A 25692-nucleotide genomic window follows, 5' to 3' on the forward strand; every position below is an offset into this window, starting at 1 on the left:
ACGAAATACGTAGCTCTGCCCTCAAGAAGCTCGCGTGATGCTGCTTGCCTACAGGTCCATACAGGGGCATCTCGCAAACTGGCATTCATAAAAATTCAATATAAATCGCCCGCCCTGAGCAAGAGTACAAGTAATTAGAATGCAACTGACAAAGCGTTTAATACTGGTCTTCTCTCTGCGCATGACGTTGTGCACTGAGAAACCCGATAAACAACCTAAAGTACCTCCAGATTTTTTTCCTGTGCCCGACCTAAGACAGGTAAGTTTTCACCTTTGTTTATATTTGAAGACATTTTCATACGTTACGGTGTGGATAAAGTTACTCCACCGAACGTAGTTTGCAACCTATCAGTTAGTTAAATGTTAGTAGTGTTGGACAACGTTTTATTCCTTGTAGACACGCCGTTAGTTTTATGATTCATATCTGTCCAAGTTGTTTTTTTTTTCCATTTTGCGAGAGTGTAAATGTGGCGCCTTCTTGTTTTCAGTACACGTTATATATAATCAGCATTCACTAGGTCACTCAGCTCCGTTTCTGTACGCTAGAGGCCGTTTCTTTGTCACTTCACTGTACTGCATGACCACCTCATTGTTAATTGACAGAAAACACACTGTGAAGTATGCGGAGGATAATCTTGCGACAAGGGCACCGGCAAGACAGGATGTCATGTGATAGTGACATAATAAACGTAACTTATTAAAAGTTTATATCAGACTGCGCGCCTTGTGAAGGTACGACGATATATATTTGCATTCGTGATGGTGGTTTTTCGCTAATTAAACTTGTACATTTATCAGTTGGTTTATTTGGTTCTTATAAAAGACAGCATATTTCTGTGACCACATGATTTGTGCATCCAAACTAAAATATTCTATTCGGGAAATCGGTAGCCCTACCTGGTCCTCGGGCAACCCCTGAGAACAGAGCTGTTGAATTCGCCATCTATGCTTTATGAGAGCTGAAATATGGAGAAGAAATTGAGGGTATCAGTGACGGTATGATAGGCAGTCGACAGTGTACAGATGAGGCCCCTAAATAGGGCCTCCACAGACAAACCCCAATTCATCGTGCAGTAATCACCCACTGCCAGACGCACCATGGCAACATCTTGCGCAGACTGCGACGAAGTGCTGCTTCATAGGACAAGCCGGGAACAAAAATTGTTGTAAACAGTATATGGGTTTGAATTTATCCTTCATTCATTTACAACCGGATTGTCTCTTTACCAAATCCGCCACTGACTTCTTGCGATGCTGGCCACTAAAACAAAACATAACGTTATCGCCGTTTTTTTTATTTCACCGTTAGCCAAAACGTCTTCTATTTGAGGGGAGGGAGATGTTCCTTTCACGGGTAATAAAAAGGACAGTTAATACCTCAAGCAAGGTGGCCGTGCTTAAGTAATTCGAATTTTATAAACAAACGCAGCGACAGCCACGCGATCTTGTCTTCAGAAAATCGCCTCGCCACTTGAACCCTCCGAAAGGGTATGTGCAGCGAAGCCGTTGGTAAACCGTTTTTTTTCAGGATGATAAAGAAATGAAATATTTTTTTTTACTTTACGGACATTCATTAAAGTTTATTAAAACCGCGCACCCGCTGACTTGACACACAACATTTTCTGAGGCTTCGTTAGGAATATATCTGTATTCAACTTTCTTAAGTTGTTTCTAGAGCAATTCCCACGGTGCCGTGTGCCTATGACAAGATATTGCTTGGAACAAGAATATTGAACTATAACCGGAGTATTTTTACAGTACAAGCACACCGCATCAGCCTGGGTGTTAAGCTCAAACATTTGAAGCAGTCATATAGAGATGTCCTATGATCGTTGTTACCGCATTATATTTAAGCAAGCGCCACAGAAGCATAGTTTCTCACTGCCTCATCAACTGCATCATTCACGGACAGCGTCACAACCTGAAATTTAACCACATTTCTTTTCGCTTACATGAACTGAAAATTGCGTCGCGAGAGCTTTAGACCGACATTCTTTCAAGAGAAGAAACTGTGAACTTTTCAATAACCTTTTATAAATCGCCACCGCTATGAAATTAATATTTCTACAATCACGTGACAAGGGCAGTTCATTCGATGTGTGAAAAAGATGTAATGTTAAATTTGTGGTCAAACGAGGCCACAAGTTTTTCCTAACATTTAAAGAGCTATTTCCGGAAAATGTTTTCTTGCTTGTCACTTCTGGAGATTTTAGTGTCACATATTCGCAAACACAACCAAAAAACTAGTATATTTAGAGGCAACATGGCTTTTATAAAAGCGTCGTTACAATACCCGATTTTTTTTCTTCACTGGACTTTATACCTTAATGCATAGTTTTGATCTCATACTTTGAATTTTCATTGATTTTTCTATAGGGTCTTTAATAATGTATAACACGAATGTTTATCAACTAAAGTCTGCAACCTCCAGCTTTATAAGAAAACAGTCCAATGTTTTGACGACTTGCTCTGCAACCGATACCAAATAGCCAAGCTTAAGAACATTATTTAGGAAAAGAATTCTCAAGACATGCGTTGCTCAGAGATCCATGCTTCGCCCTTTATTATTAATATCATACATCAGTTACATCGGATCTAATATTTCCTCAGGAATACGTCGTCACCGACAGTTACGCAATTTATAACGAAATAAACGAGCTGGATGACATTTCCGCCTCAGACTTACAATTGGCGAAATTAACAGTACAGTGCCGCTGGAGGTAATAGAAAATGAAGTTTAAAAAACTCAAACAGAGTAGGTTTTATTTCGGTGCAATTCATCCCCGTCATACGTACGTAGAATAAAAACGTAATTGAGGCTGTTTTGTCAATGTATTACTTTGGCATAATCTTTACAGGGTTTACCCTGGAACGGCCACGTCGAATACATTACTAACAAATCATTCAAGAACTCGGTCTTCTGCAAGGCTGGCTAAAGTGTGTTAACCTCCGACACAAAACTTCGGCCCTCTTACAATTCGATCCTGCTCACCTCTCCACTCCCTCCTCACCTATCTCTAGCGATTCTGCAAGGCTGCCTAAAGTGTGTTAACCTCCGACACAAAACTTCGGCCCCCTTACAATTCGTTCCTGCTCACCTCTCCATTCCCTCCTCGCCTATCTCTAGCGAGAAGGGTTGCAAGCTGAACTAGTTGGAAATGCATATTCTTGGATGCAACAAGCGATAACGTTAAGACAAATGAAGCGGAACACTAGTTGTATCAACGTGCGTCTGAGAGAGCATTCGTCGTCATTAAAGGGCCCAAATCATCCCATCTTTCTTCACATTGTACGTACTAAAGGCCGCGGATGTAAACCTGATTTTCCTGCCATTGAAATTTCATTTAGGCATCGTGAACCACTGCCCCCCAAATTATAAAACCGCTCTGTATAGCAGAAAGACGAGACAAGTGTGTTGGCCAAGCCAGCGTGGTTCTTCATCCCAAAGATATTGCATATCTACGGGCGCCATGACTGTAGCCGGAGTCTATCGAGTTGCCTTATTACCGTGGCCTTTGTGAACTTGTTCTGCTTATGCGCAGTCTTTGATTACTTTGTGTTAAGTTTATATATACACCCTTCTGATTATTAAACTTTATTGTTTAGACCAGCGGCTGTCCTTGCGTTTCACTTCCTTTGTTTTTGTTTAACATTGCGCTCGTATCATGCAGAAATAAGCCTATCTCTCCCCTTCCGCCTATCCCTCCCCGCCATCGGAACGCTGCTCCGTGCCGGGCCCTTGCGGAAGGGGGTGTGGTTTGATCTGTAGCTCTCAAGGTCAAAACTGGTCACCTCGCGAAGAGCGCCCGAGGTAGCGTGGTGTAGCTTTCGCTACACCGACACCCACAAACACAGAGGCGAGTGGACGGGACTTGGTATATAGGCGTGTGTGGCAGGGCGTCCACCACATTAAGCAACGAAGACGGCCTTGCGCTGAGAGTACGCCGTAGAAACAAACCACACAGCCCGTTGTCCACCCGCCCAACACTCATGTACTACTTTGTCTTCTTGCCGTGGGCCTCCAAGTCTTTGCTATTAGAAAGACCAACACTTATGCGTAGAAACCGTGGGTTTAAAATTCCGGCCATATATAGCCTAGTGTTATATAACAGCGCGACATTAGCGCTGAGGGTCAAACAGTCGGCCAAGAAAACTCTCTCGTACGTGATATCAAAACGGCAGCACCCAGAACGCTGTGGTCGCTTATTGTTGTGGCCGTAGATGCCGCAGTGTGCCCTTATCTGGGCATTTGCAAAGGGCACCAAAATACTTTGCGTGTACTTGTCGAGCTGTTTTTTAGTGGAATAACAACATTGCAGATCGGGGAAAGTTCCATCCACGGAAAAGCCCTCCGTGGTTCCTGGAAATGGAGAAGACGAATTTTGTTAACCTGAACTTCCACTAACTGAATTTCCACATTAACTGAACTTCCACATTTTTTCATATTTCTGTGGGTTTTTGGGTCTTCCTTTGCGATATCACATGTTGGCATTTAGAGCACTCGAATATATTATGTGCATGCCATAAACTCTTTACCGGCTTATAAATATTACACAAGTACATTTTTGTGTACAGTACGTTTTTTTTCTCGAATCGCATGTAGCGCACACCGAAGCCCGCTACCGTAAACGATTTTAAAGTGATAAAACACTACACGCTCCGCATAGAGTGAGGCCACATTAGGTATGTAGCCTCACCAAAAAAGTGAATCATAGATGTTTTCGCTCGACATTTATGAGATGGCGGTACGCTTCTTTTCACGACCACATTCACAAGATACCTCGCCTCACACAGGAAGCTATTCGTACCCATCATCTCAGTCTGTGTCGTCACGTGGCCCTGCTTACATGCCATGTCACTAAATTACACGCATGAAGGGAGCTAGTCTTATTGTAGCCTAATGAACCGCCCAGGGAATAGAAGAAAACTAATGAAGGTGATCACTGAAGCCTGTATGCAGGCGGAGTTATTAAGGTACAAGCCTTAATGGTATCATGATATGTTTACCTCGAATTATCCCGGCGTCGGCCGTACTGGCCCAAAATTCAAGTAATCCCAGGAAGGCCAGAGAAGAGCCAGAGCATGCAGGAGTGTATGAGATCAAAAATGACTACCAATAATAAAAAATGAATAATTAGCGCATTCAAGAACTACCACATGTAAGACATGATTAATGCTTATCAAACAAAAATTCGACGGAATATCCGAGAATTATCCACTAACGCGTCGCATTCATATGCCGCTTTTCTTGAGTGGCTGTATTTACAGCCAATGTTTTTGTTATTTCAAAATCCTGTCGGACCAACTATCTCCATTTACGCTATTATAACGACGGTAAGGGGAACATTCGCGAAATCTGAATTATTATGTAAAGGCAGGGAGGTACACGGTTTGCCGTTTTCCCGAGTTTTTAAATATTTTTTGTATTTTCTAATTCTTCAAAATTTTTCCTACCGATTATCTCAATTTACAATATTATAACGATTACATGTGGAACTTTAAAGAAATTTGCAATATTGTAGACATGCAGGGCATTATACGGATCGCCAATTCCTGTACGTATTTCTTTTATATTTTTTGGTTTTTTTCAATTTTCAAAATTTAGTTCGACAAATTATCTCCGTTTACGCCAATTTAATGTTTACAGGTGAAACTGCCGCGAAATCTAACTTATTGTGGAAATGCAAGGCGTTACACGGTTCGCCATTTCAAGTTTTTTTGTATTTTTATTTTTAGTTTTTGCAAACTTCCTGCGGGTAGTTATCTCCATTTACCCTACTATAGCGATTACAGGCGGAATTCCCGCGACGTGGGAATTTTTGTGCATATGCAGGGCGTTAAATGGTCCTGGCTGGGGGGTACTCGGCAAAGAAGGCTATGCATTAAAATTGAATAAGTAGCGCATTAAATATTTATCGTACATTTTACGATATAATTACCACAGAGTAAAATTGAACAATTTGCTTCAGTGCGTTGTTGTTTCAGTGAGGCAGGAGTGTGCGCGGCTACAAGCATCGCACTCAATCTTGCTACACTTGGTACGCAGGATTCTACACGGTTTGCTTCCCTTCTGAAATTGTGGAAGTTCTGGCCATCCCCACAGCTAACGCTACGTTGTTCATGCGACTTTTGATATGGTGCCTACCGCTCCCCCAGCCGATTTCGCCGTATTGCGAGGGAGTTTGGAAAGGTACGATGAGATAGGAGAAAACGTTAGGACGAAAAATGAAAGTCTTCTGAAGGAAGACCGCTTCTGAAAGCAGAAAACAAAGAGCTGGCTTAGCGCATGAGCGATCTGGAACGATACTCACGTACCAACAATGTAGAGGTACAAGGCCTACCATTTTCTGAGGGTTAAAGTTGCCGTTAAGTTGTGCAAGACATTTGCAACAAAGGTGACTGCCCCGTCACGGCCGCGGCTATTGATGCCGTGCATCGTGCTTCAGCGAAAAACGGTGCTCAGAACATAATGGCTTGGCGCGGTTCAAGAACCAAAATGATTCACTTCTCCAGTGATGCTAGGGAGGCCCGACTAACAAGTGGGGCAGACAGAATTCAATAAGGGGCAGATAAACCCATTTTCGTTAACAAACATCTCAGTCACCAGATAAATCGAATATACGCGGAGGTGGTGACACTGGCGCTATCAAGGCTACGAAAACTGATGACATCTTGGTGTTTCGCCTTTCTGGCTTGGAACATCTGCTATCGATAGCGTAGGCGTGTGCATGCAGCCTTGAGGATCATTTGTTCTGTTTTTTGCAGCCTCGGGAGTATTCACATGCAAACGAGGCAGAGCACTGTTAAATGAACAAACTTTTAAATAGCATTCTTGTTTTTATGGTGACCGCACATTTTCAATAGTACGTATTTCTGAAACGTGGTTGTCCTTCAGCGATAGAAATTTGCACGAACTCCCAAGGTACGCTTCAGAATAGCGTAACCGGGCAACCATAGTGCACGAGGGCCTGCTATGCTACCCTCGTAATGGGATATCATTTAGTAACCGTTCCATTGCGAATCTGTATGCCCGGAATTCGAGCTCACCGTGTTTCCCGTGAATAATTGCAGTACAATAATCGTGTCAATCTACCGTTCACCCTCTTCTTCATATTAAAAAATCTGCTTCACAGTTTTAAACAATTCTCTACGCTTTAACAGATGAACGTCAAAATATTTTAATTTCGGGAGATATAAATCTATAAAATATTGATACGAATAGCGCATCCTGCTTTGAATAGTGCATCCAAGTGCAATGAGAATAGTACATCTAACACGAATACTGAATCCGATGCAACCTTGGTCATGCCATGACATCTCTCATCAATTCTCCTATCAGATGCAATAAAAGTGGCTTATCATCTTTAATGCTCATATCCTGTGTAATGTAAACTGCAATTTTAATTTTGGTGTTACCGACTACTTATGCTCCGATCACTATACAGTTTTTATGTGCCGAGAAGCCCATACTCCCATTCGAAATAGCGTCCATACGAATCCTGTATATTAGGTCCACAAAATTTGTGGAACTGATACGTGATACTGCCGTGGGTTTGTGGTGTTAGAAAAATGCGCGTGAAAAAATATGTTATTTTTGCACCAAAATAAGAGCGCGCGTTAGGCAGTGTACATCTAAAACCCACATCACAAAGTCGTATCGCTCCCCTCCAAACCCATGAATTACTCCTGGATTACTGCATTCTATATTAGTAAAAAAAAAGCTCAGAAAAATAAAAGACCCGCCTTGTAATATTTTTATAGAAAATTGGTTGAAGGATTTTTCTAGCGGACAATCAATGTTGTTGAAGGGGGCCCAACGTGAATACTACAAAAAAAAATTTGGAAAGAACGGCAACGATACCAGGGAAAACTGGACATTAATCAACGAATTTTAAGCAGTAGTGTTCCGCCACATTTATCCCATCTAATAGTTTATGATTGTTCTATTAGCGATTACAGTAGAATTTACGAGTCTTTCAGTGATAATTTTTCCTATTGTGATAGCTATGACATTAATCATCCCAACCCTGTTTTCTCACATCGCCCTCAATCATTTTACTTACATCCTACTTCGGCAGTAGAGGTTTATAAAGTTACTTCTTCTCTTACAATAACCGGTCCTGGCCAAGACTGTATTACCCTTGTAAAATGAAACTTTTGTCTAAGAACTATCGCCTATTTCGCAGAAATTATAAGTTCTTTAAAGTTGGGTAATTTCCCGATTGTCTGAAAGTTGGTAAAATAATCCCTGCCCAGAAAAAAGGTGACGTATGTGTATAAAGAACTACTGCCCAATATGCATTTTCCCGTTGTTTCGTAAAGTAATTAAAAATTTTTCCGGCGAATGATGTGTTATTTTCTGAAATTTTACCTATTTTCTTTCAACCAATTTGGTTTCACAGTAGTCTACTCTACGGCACTAGCACTTCTAAGATTGACTGATGAAATTAAAAAGGCCATAGACGAAAACCTTTTCCTTGGAGCAGTTTTCATGTGCCTAATTAAGTGTTTTGATAAAATCAACCACTACATGTTATTACATTAACTTGAAGCATAAGGCACCTGGAGGCCTCCCTTGGAATTCCTTTGCAATTATTTAACGAACGGCTCGCAAACTGTTTCCATTGAAGGTAGACCTTCCTTTTCGAAATCAATCAACACTGGAGCTCCACAAGGCGCCATCTTAGGTCTTGTACTGCTATACTTACCATTCCAACAGCTTTATATACGCCGATATTCAGCAAAGGTTGAATTCGGAACTGTTAAACGGTGGTGTTGGTGAATGATAAACACTCTTCCAATACAACCAACAAAAACCACCTTGATATTTTCGTCGCCCTGAAACCCTGCTTAGCGTGTATTTTAGCTCTCGACAACCGTGTGATCTCCTTATCCGATATACCAAAGCTTCTCAGCGTCGTCACGAAGAATCATTTGTTAAAAAAGTGGCTTTCGGAACTCCTTTCCCTAATAAAGCCTCGCGTATTTTAATCCACTGAATGTTCGGTCCATACAATATGCATATATTCATAGTCATCTTCCGTATAACATTTAATCGTGGGGAATAATATGCTACCCGTCTCGAACCGCTTCAAATCATTGAAAATCAGGGACTCCGACTCATTACCCTTGCTCTTTTACGGTCGCGTTCCATGCCACTCTATATTAACCCAGACGTGCTTTCTGTAAAGGAATTATTCACTTTAGATCTGGCTTCATTGATGCATCAACTTTTCCATAACCACATATCCATCGAAGGTTTGTCACGGGAGGATCTAATCAAGACCAATAACACCATGTCTCGAGACAAGTTCCTGGTGCCAAAAGTGCGCATAAACCGCAGGAAAAAGATCTAGATATTAGCTGGTGTGTCGACATCAAGCAATATACCCGAATATATAAATTCAAGTTAAACATTACTTTCCTTTCGTATATTTTTTAAATTATATTTACGGAAACAACGGCTTGTCCAAACAACTGTTTATTATTATTTTCCTCTGTATAATTGATTTTCTCCTTATCTGTATGTCAATTCTTAATGAAGCGTCAATGCGTGGTTCCTGATTGACGTTTTGTTCGTGATTGACTGAATTATATTTTAGGATGTATTAAAATCTGCTTACCTCCTTGCTGTGTGTTTTCTAATAAAACTACGTTATGTAATGAGGTCCTCAGGAGAGTTCTCAACTTAGGGAACAGTTTTGTTTATGTCCTTGTTTATGCACTTCAAAAAGTGGAATAAAGGAGAACTTGAACAGTAATGGTTAAAAGTGGAATTATTGTAGAACAAATTGAATGAAGACGAATTAACTTAATTAGGCTGAATTATAGTGGATCAAAATAAATGAGGCTGACGTGATTATTGACTAGTTATTGATACTTAGTATTAGCAAGGCGGGATTAAGTTGGGTTAGAATAAACAAATAAAAGATTAGATAGAAGTCGAAAAAAAGAGGAACAAGGAAGGTATTAAGTTTAATGAAGAGGGATTGAGGTGGATCTGAAGCTAATTCACAATGGTTAATACGGTTCAGGTGTAACTCCGGATTAAGGTTGATTAGGCTGACTTAAGGTTGCTGAGAGCGAATTAGAATAGAATAGGGTGATTAAAACGGACATTAAAAGCAACTAGCAAGTAGGGAAGACAAAAGTTCTATAGCCCTGTAGCCCTCTTAGCGTTTATTCGGCGGCGAAACATGCTTAATTGCCGAGAAATTACAAATTGAGAAGCACATTTCAGCCCTCGCGCCATTTCATGTTAGTTCGCGTGACGTGAAAGGAGGCCGGAAGCGAGGGAGACAGAGGTGTGGTCTATCTGGAAAACTCAAACATACCGAGCAAACCATTGTGAGCGAAAGAGCCACCGGTAGCGCTTTCGGGGCATACGACAAAACAAACTTCCCGCCCTACAGGTCCGTATTCCTGCCGTTTTGTGCACCTCAATCTTGGTGTTGCATGGGTTGTGATATGCTTGTTCAACAGTATGAATGCGCCACGTGGCCTTTTACTTTGCCTAGAAAACATTTGGCAGACAGCGCAACCGCAGGGAGAAAGACCTCTGGGGCACTCTTTTGCTTTGAAGTTTGAGTCACCTCGATGTACTCGGATTGATACGTGGTGACATCTGTCAGCCAAACTTGCGTATCTACGACCAAGTGTGAAACGAGGCTAAATACGCCGGTGTACGAGCACATAAATGGCAGTACGTGAGCGTTTGCGAGCGATTACTATCCATGTGTCTGTGCGCACTTTCCCCCTCCTAAAACCCCAAAACGGCACTTAAATTTATGGCTCACTAGGCAAGCTCACGTAGGGCAGCCTACCTACCAAACTGCCATAAGTGCAGTTTGAGTTAACAGAGATGTAACTATGCCGAACATGCAATAACTATAGCAACCTCCACCGGCGGCGCGGATTGGCAGCTTTCGAGAGGCCACACGGTTTGACTTATACCTGTACATTTATATTCGTTTATGACTCAAGGAAGTTAACGTGCAAAGAAAGATTTTACGTGTTTCGTTCAGAACGTGTGTGCGCACTTCTCGTTGTGATGTTCATCACGGGACTCTTCACAGAGCCGCTCAGTTGCCATTGGCGTCATGTCTGCTGGCTGGCTGATAGCTTCATTTTTTATTATTGCAAGATTTTGATGGTACTGTCTCCTAAACTGGCATATTCGTTTTGTTCGGACGCCAATCTACCTTTTCGATGAACTTCGGTTTTGTCTTCATTGTCCCTTTAATATGAATATAGTAGGGTATTGCGGGATTAAGTTGTATTGGGATAGACCAGGATGAGTTAGGGTAAGTCAGCATGGGTAAGTTAAGGTACGTCAATATGGAAAAATAGAATTATCTTTATTAGGACTGGTTAAAAGCGGGAAATATGAATAAGAAAGGCAAAATACTATGCCTGTTGTGCCAGCGTATAGAAGTCCATATAAAAAGTAGCCGTCACTATAGTACGGCAATCTTTTTCCTTTAAACCGCGTAAGAAGATTTACGACACTTGACAAAGTTTTTCTCTTGTAGCTTTTTAGTTACTTCCAGTGTTGGGTGAATAACGGCAGAATTGCAATACGGCAGCATTTGTGCGACCTTCACGCAATTTTCAGGTATATTATTGGTCACAGCAACCTTCGTTGCCATAATGTCACCGATGCAGCGTCGTCACCCCTTTCAACAATCGGGAGCGGTGGATAGGGCTAGTACGGCCGCCAAACAGCCGTGAAATATCTCCGCCGACCATTCCGGTCTGTCAAAGGCCCCTAAGAAATAGAATGGACGCGATCCCCCAAACGAGATACGGGAAGCACATTTTAGCACCAAACTCTATAACACCTTTACGAAATAACAAACCTTGCTTCGGCTGCTGTTCCCAAGTTAAGGCACAGAAACCACACAGATTTCCTCGCACGTACTTTTTCCCCATAGTCGTTTGTCGTATATAACATGCATCTAATGCCAATTAACACGACGATAATTACAGTAGCTGCCACATCTCCTCTGAAGCAGTGGTAGAAATATGCTTTGTTAATTTACTATTGTGCAATGGCGCAAGCAAACACAGACCTTATACATATCGGTAAAGGCCACTATCGTGTCGCGTGCATCAGAGCGATGATTTGTTTGTGTGATTGGGCTCAACTTTGTGAAGTTTGGCAGGATTAACGCGATACATTATGGTAAGGTGTCAAATCTCGAATCTTCCCCATGACAACGAAACATAAGTGAGATCCATAAGTTTCGCCAGTCTTCTAAGAGTTATGGTAAGTCAACGTTGGATTGTTGGCCGGCCATTAGAAGAGATAAATGGTGTTTTCCCAGCTTTTTTCCAATCGAATTGTGGATATACACATCTAAGACACTCGTAACCTACGGGGAGCCATGTAGTGAAGGGGTGCGTAGCAATTGTAACTGCCTAGTGTCTGTAGCAAGTGCCCCAAATATCGTCTCGAATACTGTGTTCTGGAGAGATAAAACATCCTACTCAGTCGACGAGGACTCCAGAATTTCATCGCAATGCTTCAAACGCGAAGCAGCAGCGGTAGACGATTCTATAAAATGCATCAGTCTGCAAGATGGCCGCTGCCCGTAGGTATTCTGTTGTGTCTGTGAATTGCGCGAATATTAATCTATTGCACAGACGGGAGTGCGTTGCATGTTTTTCTGTTGTTTTTTTTCCGCATTTATATACCACTGTCACCATACATGTAACCCTCTGCCTATTTTAAGTGGAGTTCACTTCATGGGTTCGCCTTGTCTTCTTATCCCGCTAACGGTTCCATGCGACCGCCGCAATCAGGCGGCGCAGCGAGATAACGGACCCAAGTAGGGCCTTCTATACCGGGGTCACGGAGTCACGCTGAGGCCTCGGAAACCACACTGTTTATAGAGTCATACCCGTTCAAACTTCGCAAACCGCTGGTGCTTGTCATACATCTTCCCGTTATTTAGCGCTAAGAAAACTGCAGGTACATTTCAGTCAAAATCTGTGTATGTAAGCATGTTCCCTTAGTTAGGAACGCTCGTTGTGTTGGTTGGTACAATAGTAAAAAAAAAGGCGCCGCAGAAGAAAGAAATGGCGCGTTCGAAATGACTCAGAAAGGTTCCAGCCGCGCAAGAAAAAAATTACGTGTTCGAAATGACGGAAAACAGCTCCAGCATACGGAATATAAAGCAAGCGCGAAAAGAACAGAACTCCCGCTGGCGCAGTTTCAGGCAGCGGGCCCGCGCGAGTACTGCGAAGGCGGGAAATCAGAAATGCAGCCGTGAGCGGATAACGGCGCTGCAGCCCATTATGGCCAATCGCTGCTCTGCACGTCCGACAGCTTTCACGTTAAGTAGAACGGGTTTAAGTTTTGCTCTTCCCCTTCTCTCACAGAGGTTAGCAGACCAGAAGGTATAAAATCGGGCTGACCTCGCGGTGTTTTCTTTAATTCGTTAAAAGACGCCTCTCTCTAATTATACCTCGTTCTTTCTCTCTCCATATATTTCTTTTTATGACATATTAAATGAAAAACTTCTCTTCTTTTTCAGCTTTATAATACTACCAAACCGATTTGGACGGTTATTGGGCAATACAATGAATCTGAGTTCCCTAAACACGACTGCAAATATGATGAGGCATTGTACGAAACTTATGGCGAGGTTGTTTACGTAAGGACCCAACATGTAAATGGGTTTGAAGTTTGAGCATCAATCACAACGCAATAGAGCTGCTATTCTAGTATTATTAAAATGTGTTCTTCGTTTTTTTCCACCAGACGACCAGTAACGAAGAACCTTAAAGGAGTATTTGTTGATCTGGAATGGCGGTATGAACCAACAGTAATGCAGGTTCATAATTCACGTAAGCATGATCTAGGTTTATGATCCAGTTTGAACCGCGCTAATCCCTGGGTTGATATAATGACAACCGCGCAAAGCCCTGGGATGCTATAATAAGAGCCGCACAAACGGGGCTCAGGATAGACACAATGTACTTGCTTATGAAGCGCATGAGTAATGGGTGTCTGGGTGCACGTTCAAGAAAATTCAGTACCTTTGCACTCTGTGAAGAAGGATTACCAGCGAAGGTTGGTGCAGTTCGAAGAGCGCACGAAACAAAAACAAATCACGCTTGTTTCTGATTTTCGATTCTACATGCTTCCTACCAAATTAGCTGAATGAGGCTTGCCAGGACATAACCTTTATTCTGACGGACAAAGATGGGGCTGTCGGTTGCCTTTCCGCGTCGTAGGCTCCTTACTGTCTACGTAACCCAGAAACCCAAGCTGCGCGACCAATAGGGACGTGAGGTCACCCGTGGCTGTGAGAGGACCCCGTTGAAATCTCCAAGCAGATTTAGGGCATGTTACCGTTAATGGAATGAAGCATGGCTGCTGGGGCATGCCATCCGCTCCTCCTATTCACCCCACCTCTCGAGCTCAAGCACGCACACAAGGCTACCGGTGATGTCCTAGTGGTTAACAGCGAAAGGCGCCAGCGGAAATCTCGCTTCGAAGTCGTTGAAGCTGGACCGTAAAAAAACTGGGAAAAACGTCCCACCGGGAGCCCCTAAGAAAGAAGTGCAAAAAATGTAACTTTTCGGTTCGACCGATTTCTGGTTCACGCCGATCTATCCACGCATCCTATGTGGAAAAACCGAGGCATGTACATCTTCGCTGTCAGAAGAAAGCTTTCCGCAAGTTAAAGATTGCAGAGTCTCATTGAAGGAGCGGTTGGACAGAGAAAATTCAGATAAAGGAGTAGTCTTCAAATTTTCATTTAAAGAAAAACAGAAAAGAAGCGATTAGAAATGTGTGAATAGAATTAGCGTTTTCGTGACTCCTATTTAATGAGTTCCTGTACATAGTTATACAGCCAAGAGCCGAACCCCATACAGCCCCCTTTAAATCGCTGAACAGAACCCAATGTCAGCATTTAGGTGCGTGCAAAAACCGCGCACGCTGAATGTATGAACTCGTTTGAGACGAACGAGCCCAATATGTTGACCATTCAGGTTACCTCGAACTTTTGAGCGTCTTCGATATTCAGTGTGTAAAAGAGAACCCGTAGACAGCAGGTTCATGTAAATTTCAAAGCGTGTACGCTGAGTCAGTACTGAAGATGTTTCGAAATCGCGCAGAACACCCGCTTGCTTTCGAATTTCGCATTTTTAGTAGATAAGAACAACAACGAGAAGTTTCGATCACACCCAACTCCCCTGGCACCAAGATACTTACATTCACAGATCAAATTTTCCTGATCCGTGCGAGTACCCGTTATTTATAAAACAAAGACGCTGGTGCGATACCGATAAATCATACTTCATGCTTTCCTGCAATACTGCTGTTTCTGATTCCAAGAACGTCATCTCTGCATGCGAGTTTCTAGTAAAGAAGCGCAGTAACAATTATACCCGCAAAACATTACTCTTGGTGGTACTAGGAGTAATTCTTTGTTCGTTGGAGCAAAATAGAAAGTGACAAGAACTAACACAGACGCATTAAATTCAGTATTTTAATTTCCTGCGTCTGATAACGATGTTCGTTCTGAGAAAGTAGTATTTTGGCGCATTAGGGTTCCTTGAAAAAAAAACAGGTGAATTTTTTCTTATGCAGATCACATGCTAAATATTGATGCATAAGCCATGTGGTGTAATTGAAAAGTTTGTGTGTTTTTGAGCCTTACAAATACCGCTTTGAGTTACTTCGCCCTTTCGCCCTACTTTTAAAGTAGACTTGTAATGCAGCACTTTCAGAAATCGTCCACTGGTGAACAACTAGCACAAATTAGGCGGGGGTCTCGCATTCTTCTTTCAACCAGAATTCTCATTACTTAATCTTGAACTCACCTTTTTTCATCATCGTCTTTATATGTGTGGCTGGAGTTCTTGGCTAAGGACTTGGCTGGGTGAGCCTTGGCTTTCCGGAGCTTGCATTAAAGTTCGGGCCTTTTAGTGGGGAGTGAAGCTTGTTACAAAATAGGTGTTCTTATATTCGTGTAATGTAAATTAAGCGGCAAGGTATAGCTGCCATAAAACTACCTCTGTATGCTGCCCTAAGATTTGATTACGCCACCATTTGATGAAAACGATGTTCGCTTGTCAAATACGCAACGAAAAGTGTACGAAATATTCAACGCGTTTTCTAGCTCAAGCTGTCGGCCTCTTGCAGCAATGTAAAGGCCGGAATACATGGAGCGAATATGCGACGAAAAGTCGACGAACAACGCCCGGCGGCGTCCGCCCAACGTAGGGCGGTGGAAAAAACGTCGTCTGCCACCTATCTATCGAGGACAAATAAGTTCGCCCGGCGTCGACGGCACCGGAAGCGGCAAACGAACAGCGTACCAAAACTAGCCAATCAGGAGGTCTCGCCGCTCGCCCCCATTTCCGCCTACTCCGCTTGTCTGCGTCGTCTGCTGGGCGATGTTCACCGTTCATGCCGGTCGCGCGCTTGGTGCACTGTCGTCGTCGAAAGCAGCCCGGATAGAATTCAATGACCGTAACCATTCAGCGGAGGTAGTGGCAAAAGCTTCCCGCGTAGCTGGAGCAAACAATGAAGTGCAGACGATTTTCGCCCAGTGTAGCCAGACCACATTCAGGTCGCCGCTTCCTTCAACTGCGGCGGCACATGCAATCGGCAACACAACAACAAGATCAGAAACTATTTTTAAACAATAATTTTACGCTTTTATGGAGTGTTCTATAATTTTACAAAAAGTTGTAGTGGTATCGAGAGTTTTTGCTTGTGATGCGCTTCATTTCGCAGCATTTGGCTCATCTAGCCACACTACAGCGACCCAGCGGTGAGGCAACGGCGGACGCCGTGTCTTCGCCCCGTGTAGCGCAGCCCGACGAACACTCGGCACTGCGGCGCGGCGGATTTTCCGCCGGGCGAACTTTGTCGTGGAAGTTCGCTCCATGTATTCAGGCCTCAACGCGTTGGAAATTTTTATTTGATAAAAACAAACTGCGCAATCATGTGACAAACTTTTAACGAGGTTGCACTTCACAGTGGTGTTCCTGAAGCTTAATGCATTTTTTCAGTTAACAACGACGCACACACTGAAAAAATTGTATATTCAGATGAAAAGAAAAAATGCGGCATAGTGGTGACATCTACAAGACTAATACCTCAAGGGCAAAAATATTTTCACAGTAAGTACACGTGTATTCTTCAAAACGATATTTTTATTTAAGTGTTTTTGTGTGGCAGTGTGCATTGCGAAGATGTGCTCCTGCACTGGTTGGAGATGGTTACTTCCTTCTTGGCGAATAGTGAGAAACTGAAAAATGAGCCCGTGAAAATGATGGGGGAGAGCAAGCAGCGAAAAAAAATAAACAAAAAGAAGGAGAAAGCGGAGACAGCAACACGTCGACTTAGGTTCGAAAATTTTTCCGATCTCCTAAATTGTCGTATCTTTCTACAGTGGTATCCAATATATAAGAACTATTTTCAATCCCTGATTACTATTCGTTCCCTTGGTGAGGTATGGGCCCTGCAGGAAACAACGAAGCACCACAACGACAGATACGCAGGGCTTATTCTGTGGACCAAACAAGGGAATAAAGTTAAGCTTTATTCTGTGATCCAGATAACAGGCCTCTGTTGCACTTTGAGCTACTGCTTGGAGGGCTCCGCTCGTCAGCTTCCATTGCGCAGTGATTGAGGGTCGGTCTATTGAAGCTAACGCGGTTGGTTCGAGTTCCAGCAGTCGTGCGTTTATTTTTTTCATGTGATTTCATTTCTTTAGCCTGTTATCCTAGGTCGATTCTACGCATTTTTATGTAAATAACTGTGAAATGGTATCTTCTAGCCTGCATTGGATGAATAAGGATCAACTGTGCCGTGGTAGGGTCCACAAAATAAACCTGAACATTACCCTGCGGTATGGTCCACAGAATGATGCTGCACTTCGTCCAGTGTTCATTGTCATAATCATCCACTGGTCCACAGATTGGGCATTCCCCGACAAATACATCAACACCAACTACGACAACCACAACAACACCGATTGCAACAAAGACAAGAACGACAACGACGATGACGGCAGAACACAACAGCCACAACAGCAACAAAAACAACAAGAACAGCAATAACCGGACCGGGATCAGACCGTGAGCATAAGCATCGTATTCGGTTGGTATTCGGCTGAACGTGAGAACGGAGAGGAATATGCGCCGAGTCCAGATCATTTATAGCCCCTGGAGCAGCGACGAACATGGACATTTCGTCAATGCACAAGTGGTCTGCGTAACCGCACCATCTCACGTCTTCCAAACACCAACCACGCCTGCCCTGCTGACCCTTGATAAGAACCTACCCGCGCATGTGTCCTGAAAGTTTTTTTAAACAGGAATTATAAATTCTAACGATTGCCAGAGTTATTGGCATTTCTTGCGCAATTATTCTTTAGTATATTTTCCTGTTATGATTCGATTGGGTTTTTTCAGTCTTCTACCTACGTCGTCATGTCTTGTTCCTTCAAGCTAGGTGAACCTACTCTCCGCCGAAGTAACATCCAGAAAAAAATGCATCCATGCAGGACTCTGATTTATTAAAGATAGTAGAAGATGAAACAATTCCGGCTGGCACGCGGATAGCTGGCACAGGATATGGACGCAGAAGAATAACAGAAATTCAGAAAGAGCTGTGCGGTAGCGGGCTAAAAGAGCGGTTAATCAGATGTGAACTGCGCCCTCGAATGAAGAGCGCTTATAAGGAATGCTGAGTGACCAAGCAGAAACTTGGAAGCATAAACCTAAAAGGGAAGTAATAGCCCGTGAGTCTAAGTGTCGAACAAACCAGGATTCACTCGTTGGAACCCAATGTACGTTTGTCTCCCTTATGATGTGGGCGTGAAAAGTTGGGACCGCTTGGTGTTCGTCAGTTTTAGCAACAACGCGACACTACTGGTAGTTCAAAGTGTTTATCACCTCACGTTGTGGCTGGTCTGGACGTTTTCTTGATTGCTTAGGGAAAGATAGAAAGAGAATAATACCTTTGGTCAGTAAGTAATACTGGGAGTTTGGACCGACGGGGTTCTGTAGTCTAGAGCCCCGGAGTCAGAAGCCAACTAACACGTATCGTCAGGTGACCATCTGGCCAAATCTGCCTTCCGTAACAACCCTTAAGGGGAATATGTAACCTTTGTGTTGTTCTCCCCTGAGCCTTCCCTTGGAGATTGCTACGTGCCGTGAAATATGGTGCATGCTTTACGCCTTTAGGAGTTTTTGGTTAACGTCGGGTGTCTTCTGTCAAACGTCTTCGCCCATCTAGATTTAAGAATCTAAAATTCGTTTGTACCCTGCGGAGACTTCGCGAATTTTTTGCCTTAAGATCAGCTTGTGATGCGGGAAGGACCGCGTTTCTAGGCACGGGGAAAGGAGTAGTTCACTTTATTTTTGGGGGTGGAGGAGTGTGGCAGTTGTGGTCACAAGAAAATGGTATATGACCTCGCGGGCTTATTGGGCAGAACCCTTGATCCCTCCGAGACTATGGTGTCGATGTGAGCATGTTATTAGAATGTCAACCATTATGGATGGGAGAATCCTTTTGAGGCGTGTAGGTATTCCATCTGTAATCATGTTTGAAATTTTGTAATCGGAGCCTCTCAAGAAATTTGTGCTTGTATTTTGCAGCTGCGCTAGTTCGATTGCCAAAAAGATGTCTCCGATTTTCTCACCTCTTCACAAAGACTGTCAGGGTAGTCCACTGCGACTATTGTTGCCTCAGTATTTTTCAACATTTTGGCTTCGGCGTATACAGTGCTGCATGTGTGGTTCTAGTGCCTCATTGAAAGATTTTGATTCTAGCTTTTCTCCTGCTCTTGCGTGGGTTTGGATTTAATGAGTTCAAATGGGAAAAGATTTTATAACGAGTTGGTGGAACCGTGGCATGTCCATCATGGCCTCCAGTTTCTTTACCGAGGGGGGGGGGGGGGGCTTTTCTTGGATATGGTAGTCCATGCGGATTTTTAAAAGCCGTTTCATTTGCGCTCGGAAAGTGCCTGCCCTGATGTCTTCCACGATGTTATAAAGACACTACGTAAGAACCCTCAAGGTGATTGCACGATTGCGAGGTTTAGGACTGCCTTATTGTGTGCCAGAATGAAGTCGATTATTTCGTTTTTTTTTTCTGTGAGTATAAGTGTGTTGTACAGCAGGCTGTACCACACCCAGCTCATAATCAGTGCGTGCATGAGTCTTAATGTCTCCTCCTGTACATTTGCTGTTTCTCTTGTTAGGCCTGTTACAATGTGGCCTATATCATTAAACACTTTCTATATAAAGGGCTTTGCCGCTTCTCAGTAGAGCCAAGGCGAGGATTATTAAAAAAACGATAATAATATCTTTGAATATTTTATCAGCAGAGCTATTTAGGCGAACACAAATCCGTTCGGCGTAGACTGAAAACCACGAGCGCACGTGAGTACATGCCTCGCGGCAACCGCCTGGCGTCGTCACGACTTGCGCGTGTGCTTACGCCACATGAGGACCTTCCGCCTTCGTCGTTGTCGTGGTGTAGTGACCGGTGCGCCACGGTGCCGCCGCGCCGAAGACGATGACGACGAACCTGTCAAGCAATCCCTTCACAATCTACACGTGGAGACGGCCTCCGGACCAACTGACGAAGAAGTAGAAGTACACTGAGGCGTGGACGCGCTTCAAGAGGGTTTACCTTATACGCAGCTGCGCCGTTGGAAGACGATTACGAAAGGGATGGCGAAGATTAATTGCTCAAATCAAAATCAACTTGGCACTGCTCGGGATCGGCTGCTCCATCTCTCTAGAGCGAAGCTTGGTCGACCCCCCCGCTGGGCTGTTTCTCCCGCCTCGCGGCAGTAATGTGAGCTGTGTCAATTTTTTGTTTTATTTTTGTTATCTTGGTCGCGTGGTTCCATCACTTGTTCGCCCCACACACCTTACCGCGGTGACAGATTCTGGGAAATCTCGAAGAATAAATTAACGGTAGTGTAATTACGTGCTCGATTTTAGGTTTCTTCCTTACTTAGAGATATTTTAGTTCATTTTTGCTCACACTCTACAACTTCCTTGCTTTCTGAGACAGTGGCGATAACCGTTTACTACGTGTTTTAGTTAGGTGACTCAACAATGGTGCCATATTTTGTTACAAGGGTAGAGCCACTTTGGTGTTATGGCGCCAGTTGCGGGCACAGCTTGGGACGGTCTGCCAGGCATTCAACCGCCGACCGATTGTTGAGCTAACTTAATTGCGCAGGCTTGGCGCCGGCGGAATTAACGTAATTTTTCTTTTGTCTCGGGCGTTCTATCAGTGTCTGTCGCCCTTGCCTTAAGAGGGTGCGCTGTCAAGAAGATCTGGAGTGTGAACTCGAGCGAGGAGACAACCCCACCGAACGTACAGGGCACCGGCGACAAGGGGGTGGCCGTCTTTTGGTGGGCTTTTGCCGACGAGGACAGAGAGGAGCCAGAGCCTGGGATGAAAACAACAACCAAGAGTGACATATCTAAATAGGCAATGTACTGTAGAGGCACGGGGACATAAAACATTTACGAGAGCTAACTAAAACGCTAATACAAACGCGAGAGTAGAATGTTTCAGAATGATTCAAACGAGTAGCTATAACAACGGTTACAGAATAGAATAGTTTAAAAGGAAACAATTCGTTGCATATACAAGGCACGAAAGTCCTACAATATTGAGCGACCGGGCCGGATGATGCACCGCTGTCAAATTCTATTCGGCTACCTATGAAACGTTGGTTAGGTGTAGGCCTTACCATCCTATGCCGATCACGGGGATTCAAGACCACAGAGCACATCAGAATATTCAGGAACGCTGGTCGCCGAAGACGATGCACGTCCGGGCAAAAGTCGTCGTTACATCACGACATTCCAACGTCATTGGTTGTCTGTGTGCGGTGACCACTTTTATACACGCGCTAACGTGGCGAAAAAGAACAAAACACAAAGCGCCCAGCGCTGTTGACGGGCATATTACCCTTCTCGAAGCGGTTGGATGCTGTTAACATAACGCGGCTTCCACGCGAATCTCGAATGTCCTTATGGTCACGAAGCGGTGGTCGTTTATTTGCACTTAAAGGAGTACTGACACGAAATTTCAAAGCTCAGATAACTATGTAAAACGCTTCCTTTTTATCAGGAGGTATCTCCCAGCAAGTTTCAACAGCAACCGTTCAGCGAAACATATTTAAAATCCATTTTAATCTTCGCCCGCACGAGAAAGCCCAGAGCGGGCCGACGTGACATCATCTGCTGCGTGCCCCAAACTGCCGACGTCGGGGCTCCCGTGACGAAACCGACGCGCTGGCTGTGGTTGGCGCGCGCTGCTCGGGCGTGTGTACACGTCATGGTTTTGGAACTGACGTCATGCTGCCCGGGCCTGTGGGGACGGTGAAGACCTCGGCCGGTCGGGGCGCGCGCGTGCGCTCGCTCGCGCGCGCTTCCAGAGAGGCAGCGATACGGCAAGAATGGTGACGCCATGCCATACATGCTGTCATGGCGGCCGCTCGGCGTTTTTTTGTCGAAACCGAAACTGGCACGAATAAACGACGCCGTAAATGAATGTTTACGCTGCGCTCGACCGTCTAATCTGTCATTCTATGGTTAGTGGGCTGATAGGCACGCATAGCAGCGAAAAAAACGTAACATAAAAATTTTGTGTCAGTACTCCTTTAAGGTGTCCGGCTTGTCATCGTAGCTTGACCGTGGTCACGCTTGCTAGCCACTGCTGTCACGCGGCGTAACGCACCGAAGCAGAGTCAGGCGGTGTCACGCACCCAAACATAGCCTTGCTAGAGATACCCACTTGTCCCTCGAATCAGCCTTCCAACCAAAAGTTAAAAGGACACCTGATACGGCGAGTTCACATATTCAGGAACTGTCGAAACTCCTAAAATCGCTGGAAGTAGTAATTAATACACGTCCCATTATTTACCGTAAAACATTTCAGGTACATTTCAAGCGTGACGTGGCCAACATGCTTACGGAGGGCAGAGCAACGTCATTCTCATCCTACGTCATCCTGTGGGTGACGGCTGTTGATGTTCACCTTACAACACAACGTTAGGCCTATTTTGTCGTGCTGTCGTACATCTGCGACACCTCCTACCTCTGCTGCACATCAAGCTTTAGTGGAGAGGCGTAACTGAGCTCTCGCCAAGCTTCTCCGGCAAGCGTTTTACTTTTGCTAAACTTCACGCACAATATTCATCATCATCAGAGAAAGGTGCCTTTCCTGTAGGGCGTATTCGCGTTACAGGTGCCATCAGTGAGAACACTAAGGCTTCGTTACAAAAGGTCCTTAGCGTCCATCGTTTAACAAAGTTTCTGGACGGTTCTTGCAAGTTAAAGGCAGTTAGAGCTGACGAAAGCATGGCTAGCATAAGGGTGTGACAAAGCAAAAAGCAAATTAATGAGCATGACAAGGCCAAACAGAGTAATCAAACTGAACCAGAAAAAAAGCAGATTGCATTGCATGAATTAAACTTTATTAAGGTGAATGAGAATAAATTAGGAACAAAAAAAAGTTAAAAGGGGCCTACTAGGAATTTAAAGCAATGAAGGGGAACTGAGAGAAAGTAAAGTGATATAGAGGAAATAACGCAGTGAAATGAGGTATGAAAAACGAAATCAGGCGGAATAAGAGGGAAGTAAAGTGGAATAAAGTTGGCGACCTGGGAAATTGGGGTAAATCAAAGGATCAAATTAGTACAAATAAATAGAGTGATTGCGGGAATAAAAGCGAATAAAAATTTACGGTGGATGACTAAGCGATTCAAGTGGATTGCTCGATGATATAAGGGTATGACTGAGCGAAATATTGGGACGGGTAACCTTGTATTTAAACTGACGAAGTCAATTAGTATTCAGGCAGCTCATTACGAAGATAATTAGGGCAAGAAATTAAAATGTGAAAATGTTGATGAGCGAAAGAAATTGTCTGGCTGTCAGTGCGACCATCGCAGGTAAAAAACTCACACCGGAAGAGGAAGAAAGGTACGTCTACACTAAACTTGAGCCGGGAAGCAAGGCGACGTCAAACGAATTGAATTCTGTGTCCGCCTTTAGTGCAACGCCGGTCAGGCTTCTGCTGTACAGTCGTCTAACCTTTAGATACCGTGTAAGTTTTTTTAGGAACGATTGAAGCACTACTATGCGTTTCCTTGTATGAATAAAAATTCCAATGACATTTATTGCATTCACTCCAATTTATGAATTTTACTCTTTATTTTCTGAACAGTTGTAGCCTCTCAGCTGCGCCAACTTCTCTATATTGGTTAACTTGCAGGATTTTATCCGAAAAGTCAGAAATCTTTTCTAAATCTATGCTTTTCTGCATAAATGCGTCGGGTGATCCAAGAAATCGGCACCTGATATTTAGTAGGACAGACTACACAGACTTCGGATGCTCGCGCCAAATTCGAAAAATACTACTAACGGCATTTCAATAAAGGTGCTTTGCTGAGCGTATCAACCGCCGTGAACTAGCTACAGTAAGATTTGCGCTGCACCTGTGCAGCTGTGGAGGTGCGCACTTCGTGGGGAAGGACGACGTTTAAATTCAGGGATTAAAACTAGGCTTTTGTCTTTTTGACCTACCAAACCCATGTCATTAACGCGTAAAGAACCACTTCACACATTCACCACTGCTTAGTGTGGTCTATTTACTTCAGGCTATTTCACGGATGGATATCCTCAGTACAAATATTGCATGGAGGAACGACTGCGCGCAAAATATGACGAACATGGAGCTAGAGTGTGTATTTCTGTTACTCTAATGCATGAACATCTAATGACTCGCAAAGAGCTTGCTATTAACCATACTGTTCTATTTCTTCTTTCCAGATAGATTATATCCATACAGTGCCTGTGAATTGCGTTTAAAAGGAAACAAAAGAGGACCTATAGACACGAACAATTGCTTGCATGCTTTTCACAAAATTTGTGTTCGTGGAAGACCAGAACACGTCTTCAATGAAAGGATTTGCGCAACATGAAATCGTTTCGGTTTGCTAATCGACTTACGCAACGAAGCGCCAGCTATGGGTACGCTACTGAGAACCAAACCAGTATAATCACGTATTATTTTTAATGAAATAATAAAGTTTTTCTACGTTTTTCTCGTCGTTTATCCTTGAACATTGTTTGCAGATGTTCTTAAAATTTATGGCTTTAAGAATTACAGCTCCGGAGTGTTAAAAGAAGATCCCATTAACTAAATTTTACGCTACATTGTTGTCAAAAATCCACCCGATTAACCAATTGTGCAGAGCACCTTCAAAGGGCACAAACTTGGCCCATCTTGGCAAGTAAAATCCTAAGGCCGCGGCACTATTTTCGCTTTGTTTCAGGGTGAATTAGGCGCCCTCAGTGGGCGCTCTATTGACAACAATGTAGCCTCCACGTGGCTACACGCAGCTTCTGAAATGAGCTATAGCTGGTCATTCATTCATTTATTTCATGTTGTCATTGGTCGGACAGTTGCGGCTGGTCAGCAGCTCCATACACGGCTCATGGGAAGTGTTTGAAATTGAGGCAAAAATGGGAGATTTTTGGCACATTTTTCATGGAATAAAAAAAAATATTTTCGGGTTGGGATTATGGGGTCGGACTGTGAGTGGAGGGCTACGGATTAAATTAAACCACCTGGGCAACAATAACCTCGCCGTGACCTCAACATGAGGGTGTATTACCTGTTCG

The 25692-nt window shown here is 43.6% G+C and overlaps 1 long non-coding RNA gene across 3 annotated transcripts; it reads left to right on the forward strand.

Annotated features, from left to right (window-relative positions):
• On the forward strand, positions 1-25112 carry LOC144162023 (uncharacterized). 3 transcript variants are annotated; one of them, XR_013320576.1, is made up of 6 exons: positions 1-259; positions 13539-13681; positions 13766-13851; positions 17035-17145; positions 17945-18105; positions 24838-25112. It is a non-coding gene; the product is annotated as an uncharacterized LOC144162023 (long non-coding RNA). The 3 variants fall into 3 exon arrangements; XR_013320577.1 differs by having other exon boundaries at positions 24842-25112; XR_013320575.1 differs by lacking the exon at positions 17945-18105.
• The last annotated feature ends 580 nt before the right edge of the window (positions 25113-25692 follow it).

The sequence above is a fragment of the Haemaphysalis longicornis genome, unplaced genomic scaffold (genome assembly GCF_048455015.1).
Source record: "Haemaphysalis longicornis isolate Haplotype H1 unplaced genomic scaffold, Haemaphysalis longicornis Haplotype H1 scaffold_12, whole genome shotgun sequence".
NCBI lineage: Eukaryota > Metazoa > Arthropoda > Arachnida > Ixodida > Ixodidae > Haemaphysalis > Haemaphysalis longicornis.